The sequence below is a fragment of the Onychostruthus taczanowskii genome, unplaced genomic scaffold (assembly GCF_017590055.1).
Source record: "Onychostruthus taczanowskii isolate IOZ18803 unplaced genomic scaffold, ASM1759005v1 scaffold7, whole genome shotgun sequence".
NCBI lineage: Eukaryota > Metazoa > Chordata > Aves > Passeriformes > Passeridae > Onychostruthus > Onychostruthus taczanowskii.
In genome coordinates, this window is record NW_024504786.1 from 17255750 (window position 1) to 17269598 (window position 13849).

The following is a 13849-nucleotide window of genomic DNA, read 5'->3' on the forward strand; positions in this document are numbered from 1 at the left end:
CGGCGGCAGGGGCGGCCCCGCCCCGCCCCGCCCCGCCCCGGGAGCAGCGGCCGCGCCGGACCGGGCTGTGGAGGGAGTTGCTCGACCCCGGGACGGCTCCCACGGCACAGCTCCGCCGCCGTGATTAGTAAAGGAACCCTCCGCTTTTTCTCCGCCGCGTTCTGCGGGGCGGGGGCCACCGCGGGTCCCTCTGTGCACCGGCACACACACCTGTACGACGGGCGTGCACAGGGCCGGCAGATCCCGCAGGTGCGCCCCGTCCCGTCCCGTCCCGTCCCGTCCGCTCACGGAGCCGGCGGGAAGCGGCCCCGACACTGCCAACAGCCACAGCTCGGACGGGCCCGGGCAGGCACGCTGATCGCCACTATTGGCCGGGATGGGAAGGATCTCAACATGGAATCACAGAAGCACAGCATCAGTTAGGTTGGAAAGGACCTCTGAGATCATTGAATCCAACCTATGGTCTAACAGCACCACGTCAACTAGACCATAGCACTAACTCTCACATCCAGTCTTTCCTTAAACACCTGCAGGTATTCCTGTGTGATTCTGTGATTTTACAAGAAAATAATTCTTCATTTTTGCTCTGTGGTTTGCCATGGACTTTTATGGCAGCAGTTTTGGAGATACAGTGTAGTTGCGTGTTAACAAAAGAGTCCATCATAGAGTTTAAAATTACATTCCTTTACATACCCCCAACCCAATAAGTTTAGTGTATTTATTTATATTTGAAAACTTGTAAATACATAGCATTTATCCTGAGCATATCTGCTTGTTTGGGTGATCAGATATGTGAAATACATTTGACTTATACAATCAGCTTGTGCTCTCGCTCATTTCTGGCCACAGTAGAAGTTCCCTACAGTCCCACAACTACCCACCCTGACCCCCAATCTTTCCAAAACTGGTAACTGAAGTACATAGTCTTTTGTATATAGATAGCTATGAAAACAATTAACACTTAAAGCTTTTATTTAACAGCTATAAAGAAAATTGGTAGCTGGCCTTGAATCTATCCTCACTCAAGTAACATCCTGGAGTAAGAGGAGAGTCTGCACCAGTGCTGAGAGAAGTCATACACATAGGAACACAAAAGAGTTCTATTTAAAAATACATATACAGCAATACACATAAGAATAGACAACTGTGCCCAAGGCTTGTACAGATTCACGCATGTGTGGGCTCTAGTCTGGATCCCCAGAGCCAACAGATAAAACAGTTACTTAAAGGTACACACCCCACCCCAAATGTTACAAGGGTGGAAAATACTCTTAATGGACACTTCAGCCACAGAGTCCACTTATCTTACATAGTAGAGGTGGGATGAAATAACAAATGAGATTAGATTACCCTGTTTTATAATGAGTAATCATTCTTCTAGTGCTGTACTTTGGCTTTAACTGGTCATTTTCCTCCCTTTCTTGAGAGTTTTTTCAGTATTCAGTGATGTTAGTCTCCGTGCATTTATTTTTAATCAGCCCTTGAAGAACACACTCGTCATGTCTGGATTCCACATCCAGTCTATTTTTATGTGCTTTTAACACACTCTCCAGAAGAATCTAAATCATGTAATTCGCACTGCACTCACCAGACTTAGCTGGATAGCTCCCTACCTTTGTGAAAAATCTGTAGTGAGATATGAGACATCTTGTGGTGAATTCTGCCTAGGACAAATTCTATTTTTCCCATTTCTTTAGCACAGTCTAATACACATTACCATACACATAAAAATCGTAATCCCAGAAATTGCATACAGATACCCTCATTGTCAGAGTGTATGGCCTGATCCAAAGAAAAAAGTCAACAGCTGAACTGCAATGAGCACAAGACTCAGCTCTTCAGTTCTGTTTGAGTGCATGCCCCATAGAAGTGCTGGTGGCATATATCTTTCAAATATTTGCATGGAGGTAAATCAATCTTTTTTCCAGAAACCAGCTGATAAAATAGTCCTGGATTTTGCTATCACAAATCAACTTCTCTTTATAGATATACCAATGTACTGCAGTTAGCTGATCAAGTAAAAGCAGAGATAGCTTTTTATTATAATGAACATGATGTTTATTGCCTGCACAGTTGAATATGCAAACATATATTAAATCAAACATATAGAAGCATAAGAACACAATCCCCAGTGACTAATGCAACCAGCTAAATGTATTCTGCAACCACGACAGAAGAATGGCAGAGAAAAGCCCAGAACCAACATTTTTTGTTCCAGAAGGCTATTCATACATTAAATTGTCAGCTGAAACTCAGATAACTGACAGACTTGTTTTGAAATTAACTTCCTTGGGAATGGTGCCACTGACCCCAGAGCAAGAGTTCCCCTGATGTTCATCATAGGATTATATTGTTATTTTCATTTGCTACCTAATTTTAAGTAAATTTTCAGCTCAGGAGACACAATGTAGAGCAGGGCAGACAAAGAGAAACCTTAGATGCACTAGTTTGCAATATTTTGAAATCATGACCTTTATTACAAAGAGGTATTTCCAATTCCAAACCAAATTCACTAATCTTTCATATGCTTACATCACCACTGCTTATTCTATTTTCTAGTTATAAAACATTGCAACATTGCTCTGGCAAATGGCAGTAAAGAAACAGAGCCAACATAACAAAGCCTTCTCAATAGGAAGGAAAATAAGAATTGATATCAAATCATCCCACTATTTTTATCTTTCCTGTTAACCTCTTTCATGCTTTATCAGAGTGTCAGCCACTGGAAGCCCCATGACTGTTTCACTGTTACATCTCCACACTGCTACACTGACCCAGCCCTTTCTGAGAGGAATATTGCATCTGTGTTGATGGCACAGCAGTAGGGAAAAGACAGAATGAACTATAATCTCTACAGATATTTTTCAGAGACAACTAAGAGGACATTTTAATTGATAAAGTGAATTGTTTAATAATTTCCTAGCAGCTGGAGCAGCATCAGTGCAGAATCAGAAATGGGGCCTCACCCAGAATACTTGCAGTATGATTCAAACAAGTTAGGCACCAAATTTAAGTTTTTCCTATGGTCTTAGTATGCAGTTTACAGAGACAACTCCATTAGGTGACTAAGCTCTACTACATTAGGGCAGGATGAATCATCTTCTGAAATGTCATTCAGTACATCCAAAAAAATACCAGCCTCTTATGATACCACTTGTAAGAGAAATGACACAAGCTTTGATGACTAGCTTAGACTAGCACCCTTCTTTTAAGGAGTTGTAGTGAGATGTCATCAATTCTACTCTTAACTTTCACTGACACATAGATAAACTAGCTCCAAAATAGGAATTATACTTTCCAAGACTCAAACAGGGAGAAAAATGGTAAAATTAGTAGAAGCATAAGCATTACTTTTGTATTTATATTGCAGTAATGTGTAGAGCTGGACCATATTTTTCATAGAAGACAAGATTTTGCCCCAGTAAGCTTGGGTACCTCATATGATGCAGTGCAAGTAATATGAGAGAGTGAGCAGATGGAGATGAAACAAATGAGGAGGAGGACAAGGCAGCAATGAAATGATTGAGTTTGATATAATGAGCAGCAGTCACACCACATTAGTTGTCTAGTCAGTATTTACATCAGTAATATAATTAATCTTTTAAAAACTGCTTTCTGTATTCAAATTAAGAAGTATAATTCTTCATAACTTATAACAGAAACTTGGGATACCAGTGGGACACCATGTACCTAAGGCTTGTACATTCTCAGAATTAAAGCCTGTGTTACCATATCTACCACTATTTATAATACAAAAACTCAGACACAATTTTGTCAGTGTGAAATGAAATAAATCACTGGTACTTGAAAGCTCAAATAATAATTGTTTAATCTTTCCTAAGATAAATTTAGGAAAAAGCCTACCACTCAGAAAATTACTACCACAGCTACAAATTTATTTTCATTGATAGATACATTTTTGGTAACTGCAATGCTATACAAACTGACTGTACACTTGGCAATCTTTGGTATAATTGGCTCAATAAAAATCATATGACTAGCCTCAGAATATGTAAATAAGCTACCTCATCTCATTCACCCAGAATTCTTGTAATTTCTTGTAATGAAAGAAAGCCACTTCCCAAAGTAATTAAAAATCCCTTTAAAGATTAACATAGCAGATTACTGCACAGTGTTTGACACAGCACTAGCCTATTCATGATGCAGTATTCAAGTGGGGGGAAAAGAAAAATCACACAGACCTACCCTGTGTAGGACACTATATGTATTCGTACAGCTGATTTTGTACATAATCTAAAATTAGTTCAGATATTTGAACAATGCCTGAAGGTTCTACAGACCAGTTCAAAAACTCTCCTTACATATCACTGAATTAATTTCACTCATTTGAATATGACAATTTTCTGCACTGTTGTTTGCCTTCTCTTTCGTACATTTTTATTATAAATAGTCAGAGTAATTAAGATAATTTATTGACTAAGGATTCTGTGCTGCCTTTACTGAAAGTAAATGTTTGCCCACTCCTCAAGATTCTATGTTGTCAGTATAAAGCTCTCATCAAGCTGAAAATCCAGAAGTGTGAGGGAAGGAAATGGTGAGCTCATCAAGACCTTTTTGGGGCATCTTTTGCTCTCACCCCCAGTTTAGTTGCCTATAGAAAATGGACCCTAGAAGCCTCCAGTGTTTTTGCAGATACTATAAAGACATTGCTCAAGGATCTCTGAACAGCTAAAGTTATCAGACAAATGGGGATGAACTTCTGTTTTAACTGAAGGAGACCTTGTTTATTTGCAAGAAAACTTGTGCAATGAATCAGTTCTTGTCTACTCACAGGCTGGCTGTTTTAGTAGCCAGGCTTGCTGGTCTCTACCTGGATGAACTCATCCTCTCAATTTTAAGTTCCACACTTTAACAGAATTACAACTAATTTTTAGCTCTGTATACTTGCTGTCATTATCTTTTGCTAATTCCATGACCGGAGAATAAAATATTTTGTGACACTAAGGAGGGGAACTGTAAAACCATCTGAAAGTGCATACAGAAATTAGACTGTGGCTTTGCATGGGACTCTGCATGGAACTGTGAGGTCTTCCTTTCATGTCTGATGATTCCTCCATTCAGTGGCAGTTACAGAGTAAAACTTGCAGTTCCCTCTTTCCTTACCCCGGCTTGGCCCCTAGCAATTGTATCTTGGACAAGGAAGGTATACAAGACTTCACTTTCAAGCACAAATTTGTATGTAAGATTAAATTAACCCACTTATTGGCTTTCTTTCAGAAGGGAAAGACCAATGGACTAATATAATAAATTATGCACCAAAGTCACGGAATGCTTCCAGCCCTGGTTGTAGTTTAATGTATGCGGCTCACGCTGGCAGGAGTCCCACACTTCCTCTGTAACTGTTTCTGCTGGGTAAGCTCACGCACAGTTGTGCTGTAGAACTACTTATGTTCTTACAAATTATACCAGACATTTCTCATTAGCATTACACCTGAAATCCCATTCCTGAATTGGACATTATCCGTTACTTCATAAAATTACAATGAAAAGCATAGGAAAAGCAAGTTCAGGGCATATAGGCAGCTGTTCAGTGGAGAAAAAGGAAAAAAACCCAAGCCCACAGAATTTACCAAACAAAATTACAAACAGTATCATTGCTACCAGGTAATTGTTGAAGAAAACTAGATATAGTGCTGATTATTTTCTTAGATTACTTTTAAAAATTTAAATATTAAAAATACTTAAGTCCAGTTCATAACACTCATCAGACCCACTCTTTGCTATCCTCATGTATCCCTCTGCATTCATGATCCATGGAGATACAAGAAATGTGTATCATACATTTCGTTTGACACCAAGCCATTCACAAGACATTCATGTTACATTCATGTTTCACACATGTGCCTCTGAAAAATGCCCTTTCTTTTGTAGCTTCATGAGGACGCAGCAAAACCAGAAAACTCAAGAAAGTGGAAAACCCAAGTGACAAAAGTCAGCTACAAAGACACAAAGCATTTGTAAGCCCTGGGATTCTGCCATGAATGACACCATCTCCAGGCCACTGAGGATACACCTCACAGGAATTTCCTGCACTGGTTTGTTGCCTAAAGCCACACTTTTCGTACCCCCGGCAGGACAGATACCTCTGCACTTTAAAAAACTCCCACCTTCTGCGGATATCTCCTGTACACTATCCGTTTGGCTACAAGGATAAGCTCAGAGGAGGACTAAAAAGACAAACATCTTTGAGGCATAGGCATGCTCACACTGAAGGTTGTGTCTTTCTCCAAATGACTGGATTCCTACAAAACAATTCCTGCAGGCAGCATTAATTTACATCAATCATTATTCAGATACTTTCCATCAATCATTATTCAGATACTTTCCTGCTATCAAGGTATTTCTGTCCTTGGAGATATATTCAAAACTTCATTTACAAGGCTCTGAGGAACCTTACCAAAAAGTGAGGTCAGCCCAGCTCTGAACCTAGAATTTTCTCTGGTTCTGTGAATTATATCTGATTTATTCCAACCCAGAGATTTGCTGTCTTTAATCTTAATGGTTACAATCTGTTCTAATGGTGGTTCATGGGAATTATTGTCATTCACTTGATTATTGTAATTCATATCTAAGAATAAAATCATATTTCCTCTAAATTGCTTAATTGATACAAGCTGAAGCTGCCCATCCATTTACCTGAAGCAGTAGCAAGAAAGATATTTCTTAATTTTCCACTTTCTAAAGAGACAGTACTCTGTGTGTATATGTCTATATATTTATATGTATGTATGTGCTCCAGTAAGGTACTACATAAACCTGTTACAGGATTGGTTCTTAAAAAATAATCGAAGAGATTATGCCTTTGACTTAATCATAATTTCTCATCATAATTACCTTCCAGGCAAAAACTGTACTATCAAGCTGTCAAGCATTAGCAAAAGACTCCTGAAGGCAGCAAGGAAGCAACTAAAGCAACAAAAAGTCACTTCTGAGAGAAGGCAACAGCCTTTGCAGCTTTCAGAAGTGAAGCCTGAACTGAAAGTAACAGTTGGAAAACTAAAGAGACATAATAATAAAATAATAAGTTAAACCAACTTTTGAAGATTCTTTGTGGTAACTTGGTACCGTGAATTAATAACCAAAGCTTTCAAGCCCTACTAAATTAATTTACATAAGATTGCTCTCCTCATTTAAAAATATTCTGTTTAACAAATTGTTAGGCTAAAGGATAAGAAAATTATTAGATTAGAGTATGTCTGCCACTGATATAACAGGGAATACTGTCAAATTATTATGTAACAAAATAGAGGCTTGCTTGGTTAATACACAACTCTTTACTTTTATCACTGCTGCTGAAAATCCTTCCTCATTCAGTGTCTTATTTATCCAGCTGGCCAGCTTAACTACAGGCAACTGACTGTACTAAAATAAAGAAGTGGCAAGTGATCATGTGGGAAAAATTATTAGAAAAAGAAAGGTGGAGAGCAAGGAATTTGCTTTTAGGATACATTTGCAAAGTTGGCAAGAACATCGGAAGCTGAAATTACAGGTTTCTTTTGGGAAAATGCAGTAAGTGAGGGATTCTGGAGGCTCCTGCCAGAGCAAAAGGACTAAAAGGTAGCAGCTCAACAGCTCATGCAGACAGCTGATGACCAACGTGGCAGCAGGACAGTGTGAGGAGAGTTTGAGTCTGCACAGGCTGCCTGGCTCTGCACAGGCCTGGTTGGTATGCCCTTAAAGCATCATGTAATTTTTACACTCTTCATATTGCCAGAAACTATCATTTTTAGAGGCATATAAGGCTCATTTCCTTTGAAGTGACTGCTGTGTGGTAAAGCTGTAAATGTGGTACAACTAGCTCTGAAATAGAAAGGCATTAAAATATTATTAGTCTTTTGTCTTTATCCCCCCACCTATAGGAATTCCGATGATTTAGAGAAATTAAAATCAGTAGGAGACCTGAGAACAGAACATAAGGGCTGCAGAATCCTATTTTCCCTAAGCTGGCACAAAAATTAACCTTTGGGAAATTGAGTGGACTGTTGTGAAAAAGATACGACTACCTTAGGATACATAATTTTTATGGCTTTAAAATTTTCTTCATGTAGCAATGCTAATACCTAACATGCTGAATGCTGCTTCTACAGTCACTAGACAGCATCCAGATTGGATTTGAGTAAATTATTTAGCTTATTAGGCATCCTAGTGTCCAGTATTTAATTCCATTAGAGCAATTAAACTTTCAGCTAGCAAAAACAAAAAAAAGAAAAGTAAACCCATAGAAATGAGAAAAATATCATATTTTTCCCAGCTGACCTTGACATTAATCACTCAGCCCAAGTCAACAGTAAGCTTAGAGAAATATAGGTATGTTGTATTATATACGACTTTAAACAATGCATATCATCCCGACAGGTTTTAATCATGCACTCTCCAATTTATGTCTCAATTTACAAAAACATTGCAACTAGCAGCTCCAGAAACAAGGATAATGTAAAGGGAAATGCAGAGCATATTTTGCTCTTATCTCATAATCTTCCCCAAAGATAGAAAAAATCTTGGATGGAGATCATTACTGTTGATACACAGCAATTTAATTCTGCACCAGTAACTGAATCTCACTAGTTTTATGCAACAAATAGATATTTCTACACAATCTTTTCATTTCAGTTTTCAAGAAAAATACCAGCAGTGTGGATGTTTTAAAGAGCTATAAGTAATAAAGCTTTTAAACTAATTGGGGTAGTTTTGCTACACAAGTTTTTGAAAAGACTTCCACTGTCTAAAAATATCCCTAAGCATACTAAAAATATCCCCCAGAGAAAGGAAAGTTCAACTACATGTTCATGTCCTATAGGTACACAAATCACTGTGCCCTCCCTTCTTGGAGACCCAACAGGAAAGGTAAACAACAGTGCAATCTCTGGGGACCAGGGATTTTCTTCTCTCTGCATTTCTCACGGTCAGGGCTGAAAAAGTCATTGCATTACAGAGAAGAGCAAAAAGCCTGGGAACATCTTTGGGCTTTGAGACAATTCCAGAAAAAAAACATTCATTAATTAGTTTCCATCAGAGCATGGCTGACTTGGATCCTACTGTCCTTGACACATTCTCTTCTTGCCTTTTTGAGTTTTGATCTATTTCTTATAAATAAAAGAGGCACTATGAAAAGCAGGGGAAATTGTACCTGCTTCTTGTAGAGGTTACCCCAGTCAGTCAGTGCCAGCTCATCGGGGAGGATGAGCAGAGAGGGGGAGCTGGCTCTTCCTGCACTGCCTGGGGTGACCAACACAGCTCTTGCACACACAACATTTCAGACATCTGGGTCTCTGTTATACAAGTCTTAAACAGCCTGCTAAGATGCAAATGTTTACTAGAGTGTTATGTTACTTACGAGAGCTAAGCTCAGAAATTGATTGGGAAGACCACAAATAAAGAACATTTATTGAATTACTATGCTTTATCCATTTCAAAGCAGCAGAAGCTTTCCAATGTCTGCCTTGTCAGTAGAAGACATTGAAAACTTCCATTAGCACAGTTAGTGCTTTTCATCAGCATCAGACTGGTCTCTCAGTTGCATTGCTCTCAGTGAATGATTAATGTTGAAATCCTCTTCTCTTTGAATGTTTATCATCTTATTAGATATGGCTGGAAGTTTAATTTCTCAGGGCATTGTCACATAAAATGTGTTGCAGTTCTTGAAAGTTAAATACTACACAGATAACCAGAGCCTCCCCTGTTTCTAACAGCAGGCTACTCCTTTCTAGCAGTGACAGAACAGATCTGTATTTTAGCACATATATTTTTCATTCTAAAGCACTTCTAAAATGAATAATAGAAATTAGCAACTGAAAAGAATTGTGGAGGAATTGCTTCCATGAAAGGTAATTTCAATCCAAAAGTCCCTTAAAGGACCAACACAGTAAATGCAGGCTTATCGATATATAAGTTTTACAAAGATCAGAATCTTTGATAAAACTTGGATATGTTCACAAAAGAAAAGAAGAATCTACTAGAATGGGAAACTCACACAGGTTCCCTCCATACTCCTTGACATAAAATTCATACACCAAATTCAGCAAGATTTTAAAAGAATCAATGATTTTTTTTTTCCTGTTTGTGGAATGGGGTTAAGAGGACAGTCAGTCACTGAGTGGTCTTGTAAGATGATCTCTATAATGTCATGGACAAATGTAATGACAAAGAATGCCTAAGCAATTCACATCCTAGTTCAAAACTGATATACTTCCCCAAGCAACTCCTTTGTGCCAGATGCCCTAAGAAACCTGCAGGACAGTCAAAAGTATATTTTCCCTGAGTTCTTTCCATCCAAGATTAGTATTTATTTGTATGCAAATTGTATATATTGATCCTGTCCTGGTATTTTACATTTATCTATGGTATTTAAAGCACAACATTGTTTTGGAATAGTTTATTTTTTTTTTTTACAACATACTTAATAAAACAATATATTTTAAATTTATTTTTAATATTTTTATTACTCTTACGGAAGATCTGCTATTATAATAATATTTATTCTTTCTGTAATTCCTTTTAGGATCTACATTTTCATTCAAATTGTTATACAAAGCTTTAAGGGCTAAATCATGGGACAAAATTAACAATATGTAATGATATTATTCAAAATAAATCTTCATAGCATTTCAGAATTGTACTGCCCTATCATGTTGAAGAAAAAAACAATTCTTACTCCACACCTAAAGGGAATTACAAGCCTAGAAATGAAATAAATACACAAAGAAATGAGCACCCAAAAATACTTAGTAGAAGCAGAAACCATACTTTATTAATCTAAAAGCAGATTCCAATACACATATCTAGTGTTTCATTTCAGTGCAATATCTTTAAGGTCCATTTTAAAAGAATGAAAATTCTAGATTGAAAAAAACCCCATATATTTTCAGAGTTAAAAATTCAAATATAAATAATTTGAAAAATTGATATTTTGGTGGGTTATATGAAATACTCACTGTTGGCTTTCCAGTATCACCACAAATTCACACAAGTAGTTTTAGCATCCCATGCGAGGGCTTACTGGCCAGTTTTTAACACTGTTGAAAAGCTACTTAGATATTGGAAACAGAAAGAAAAAAAAAGGAGAAGAAAATTGTAGGATGAGAAAAATTGCACAAGAAAGAGATTATAAATTACGTCCTTCTTAGGCAGAAAATAAATCCTTAGAATCCAAAGGGTAAAGGAGAAACTAAGATTGACCTTCTGCTGTTGAATCAGCTCTAAATTGTCTGAGTCATCTTGATTCTCAGCAATTAAAAAATCTCAATTCAGTAGAGAGTAAACTGCATAAAGAACTTTGCAGAGTGTATATCCAAGGTAGAGAGAAATGTCAGTCAGCATCTCCTGAGAAGCATGAAAATAAGCTATTGCTGTATTGCTACAAAACATATCCCTCCAAGAAAACCCTAAAAAGCACAAAGCCTGTCAGTGTAGTTAAGCACTCTGCTCTCTGCTAAGAGTTCAGAAGTTCCTTGCATATTAGCATAAATTTTTCACAAAATTTAGATATGTGGTTGATGATATACGTGCAATTCACAGAAGTCAATATTCTCATAGGTACATATATTGTAGCATCTGTCCACTCTCAGAGTCAGTAATATTCTAATTCCTTCATTCAGAAAAGATGAGTTTAGAAATTTCTAAAGGTTAATAACAGGCAAAAAATTATACCTTCTCTAGAGATCCCAGTGAGTATACTTAATGGCACAAGTGGAAAAAAGTGAAATCCAGGGAAAAAATTATAATATAGTTTAAATTGCTAGATTATAATAATACATTTAATTATTCTAGTGTGAGAATTCCTAAGCCTGAAATTGCAGAAGTGTTAAAGATCAGCAAAAGTTTGCACCTAGTGACACCAAGGAGTTCTAAGTTGAGACTGTTAGGTTTTGGGCAGTTAAGGCTGAGTCCAGCAGGCAGTCAGAGAGGAAACTGCTTAGTCCCAGGAATTTCCCTAAAAGACAGCAGAGCTATGCTTGCCTCACAGCTGCTACCTGGACATCTGTTTTCAGCATACATGTTAGAAAAAATACTTCACTTACAAACACATGAGTTAAAATATCTCAAAGAAAAGGCAAATAAATCAGGTTTTGCATAGCAGCCTACAAGGTAGGGAAAACTCGGGTTAAAGGAAAGTTGAAAAATACCTCGCTTTTGGAATCAAAAGATATGGTCTGTCATAATAGCTGCATCAGTTGGTAGTGCTAGAGAAACTAACTTCTGATATTGCAGATATCTTTAGGAGATAAATCTCAAAATCTAATGCTTACATGAACTTCTTTAATGTAAAAGGGACTAGCAAGAAAACAACAAACAAATGCAACAACATAACACAAGAGTTCAATGATACAGAACACAATTCAGAGAAGAGAGTGCGTGAATGATGCCTTGAATCAGCAGAATCTCCTAACAGCAATAGAACATAACAAATGTTTGTACAGCTCAGGCTCTGTACAGCCCAAATGTGCAGATTCAGGCTTGAGCTTGCAAAGTCTTACAGAACTTATTACATTCTTTCCTCCAGCTTGGATAAGCAAATATAAACTCCTAGTTCTATCCACTAGGATCAACAGATTAAATGAGGTTCGTTTCTTTGAATTGACTAATGAAAGAATCTGCAACAGAAGACAGAATACCCCAGGGCAACTTTTCTACCATTTGTGAATTAAATAGGATGGAAATTTTTGGAAATGTTGTGAGTAGTAATTTACAAGGCTATTTAGTGGAGAAAAGCTGACATTATGAAAGGTATAAATCTTAGTATCACAAGAAGAATCAAGCAAACAGAGATCCTGGTTTTCTTATCCCTGAAGGATAAGATTTTTTGTACATCTGCTTAGATAATTTCTCTCACAAGGTTAGAGCTTAATTAGGAAAAAATTTCACTAAATATTCTTAAAATGGGCAAGAGCACAGAAAGTAGATCTACCTGTTGTAACATCATTGCTTAGCAGATGAGCTATGCTTGTAAGCAAGCCCTAAGAAGTGCAGAAAACCTATTTCTGCCTTGTGGCAAGAGAGAGAAACTACTCTTAGTATTCCTCTACTGTAATTCACTCTGATCTCCACCTTTTTTTTTACTCCTAACCTGCAGGCTACTCATGAAAAAGTAATATTTTTCTGAGGAGAGTGAAATAGAATTTGACTAACCTGTATGTAACTATTCCCTGCCGTTACTTCCAACAAACACTTTCACATCTCCTTGCTGGGCTGAAGTACTTCCTGACCATCATACAGCTTTCACTGCCACTGCTGGAGAGAGTGCTGCCAGGATATCTGGCATGGAGAGCAGCAGCATCTCAGGCACACTTCCTTGAGAAGCAAGCTAGAACTTGTGTACAGTCCAGTGTCAAATCCTGCACCCCATTTACAGCTGCTCAAATAGTGACTCTGATAGTCAAGCCAATAAAGACTGGCAGACTTTCCAAAAAGCAGATTTATACTGTGTTCCATGCAAAACAAATACTTGAAATACAAGCTGGCAAAGTCACACACTTAGTTACTACTGTGCCTCTGCGAATAAACAGTTTCTCTCACAGATAGCCCCGTTCTATGAACTGCAGACACATCGGGTCCCTCCAAACAATCATCACCAAATGAGCTACCACTGCTGCCACTGGCACCTCATGGCTGCTACTCCATTTTAATGATAGGAAGGACATGATGAGGCTTTTAAAGGAAGGCTGAGAAAGCTCACAGACCTTTTAATCACCAAATACCCAAACCTGGATGTGCAAATTCTGCATACTTGTCCTATCCAGTTGCTTTAAAAAAAGAATCACAGCATCACAGAATCACTAGTTTGGAAGAGATCTACAAGATCATTGAGTCCAATCCATGCCCTAACACCTCA

The 13849-nt window shown here is 37.8% G+C and overlaps 1 protein-coding gene across 2 annotated transcripts in view; it reads right to left on the minus strand.

The window, feature by feature from the left end:
* The window catches only part of PLPPR5 (phospholipid phosphatase related 5), a 200032-nt gene that overhangs the window by 45303 nt on the left and 140880 nt on the right, over positions 1-13849 (minus strand). The gene's annotated exons all lie outside the window — the stretch shown is intronic.